General features: G+C 40.3%; 1 protein-coding gene across 1 annotated transcript in view; it reads right to left on the reverse strand.

The window, feature by feature from the left end:
• CSTF3 (cleavage stimulation factor, 3' pre-RNA, subunit 3, 77kDa) overlaps positions 1–521 on the reverse strand; it is a 5693-nt gene extending 5172 nt beyond the window's left edge. Inside the window, exon 1 of the mRNA XM_009586263.1 lies at positions 446–521. The gene's annotated coding sequence lies outside the window, so the exon portion shown is untranslated. The remainder of the gene's footprint in view (positions 1–445) is intronic.
• Positions 522–1795: the final 1274 nt, after the last annotated feature.

Here is a 1795-nt window from a genome sequence, read left to right on the forward strand (position 1 = left end):
TTTCAGTTGGCTGGGAGTTATTCAGCATTCTCCTCAATAAATTCCTGACCCACCTTCTCTAACATAATGCTCCTGAAAGATGTTCTCCACTCCCTCTCCCCATCTAGCTGAAGCATCTATCTGGTGAGCAATACATGTCATTAGCCACGCCACCTGCTCAAACCATTGAATCCTTACTGCGCAGGAGGATTTTGTGCTCTATCCTCAACAGTCCTGCGTCAATGAGGTTTTAAAGTCAATAAATTAATGAATTTCACTGCAAGTGGGATAGGGACTTTCCCAAATCTGTCACAGTTGTTGCTATTTTAGACAGCATGATGAGGGGAAGGAACATCTGTACCTAATTTTGTCCTGCTGTTCATTTTTCTAATTTCTTTAGGATGTTTGTAGTTGAAAGGGGTTATGTATCTTTTTTAGTGTAGTGAAACTGCTTTTGCAGACATACCCAGATTTCTCAGGTGGAAGGCTCCCTGAAGTTAAAACACGTTCAAACAAAACTCTTGTATTATTGTCCTCTTTAAAAATAGAAAGAAAAAAGAAAAATCACACTGAGTAAAATATATTAAAGACAATTTAAAATCATGTCCATTCAAAGAAATGTGTACACTGAATTAAATATAAGGCCGACATTCTGATACCTGGATTTGAATTTCAGTAAGTAGAAGAAAAATCTGAAAGCCTCCATAAAACTTTACCAGTGTTAAATTCTACTGTGAATTTGTTATTTGAAAGTCTATTTTTGCTGATAGTAACAAACCGATCCTAATACAGGTTCTTTTATAACAGCACAGCTATTGCTTGGCATCTCTTCAGGATCTCTGTTTTCTTCTGTTTTCTTTAATTATCACAATGGCATAACTCGCTAATTTCAAATTTGGCCTTTCAATTCATTACTTCCCTTTTAAATTAGGGCAATATTAATATACTTGTATATTCCTCAGAAGTCCTCCCGAAATTATTAGACCTGGTTCCCAATGAGCAGTCAGCCTTTGTACGTTTCCAGCTGGGGGAACGGAGTGGTTGGTGGGTTTGTTCTTAGCACTGCTAGCTTTTGCCCTGTCTCTCTCGCTCTGTATTTTACCATATCTTACATTTACAGGAGTTCAGTGATCACTTTTCTTGTTTTTCAGCAGAGTCTGCTGGGTTGCTAAGACAGAACAATACACTGGCAAGTTTTAAGATAACTTTTTCTGATGGCAATCTATGGAAGCATTGCAAATATTCATGTAGACCTAAAATAATTTCTTTCAAAATTAAATAGACTTTGACTTGAAAAAATCTCTCTGTTTACAGCTCACAGGAAGAAAAAAAGCTCTAAATCTGTCCAAACTTTCAGAAAAAAAAAGGTACTGTAGTCTGACAGGAGAGATTCAGGGGCCCGGTGCCTACAGAACGCACTGGGAGGTTCAGAAGATCCAGCAGCACGGCTACCTGCAGCCACTGCTCACACCAGCGGCGTGGAGGGTGGCTCGCAAAATTGAGCTATTTGTAACAAAACCTAGGTTGTGTTACACCTCTGTGTTGTTATGCTATAAATACTGAGCTAAGCATTGAATACTTGAAGAAATACCTGAAGAAACCTGAAAATCTAATGGGTATCTGGCAGACAGGACTGGGCAGGGGAAGAGCCTGGGATGAACTGCTCTTCTCCCTCTTCTCTAATTCCCCATGAAACACGGAGCAGGACAGTTCCACACAAAGGTCTCTGTCAGCCCCTGCTCCCCACAGCAGCTCGCGTTGCTTCTAACATCACCATTAACTCCTGCAGCAGGGAATCCCTCACAGGGGCCTTCCG

This window comes from Fulmarus glacialis, unplaced genomic scaffold (assembly GCF_000690835.1).
Source record: "Fulmarus glacialis isolate BGI_N327 unplaced genomic scaffold, ASM69083v1 scaffold48899, whole genome shotgun sequence".
Classification (NCBI taxonomy): Eukaryota; Metazoa; Chordata; class Aves; order Procellariiformes; family Procellariidae; genus Fulmarus; species Fulmarus glacialis.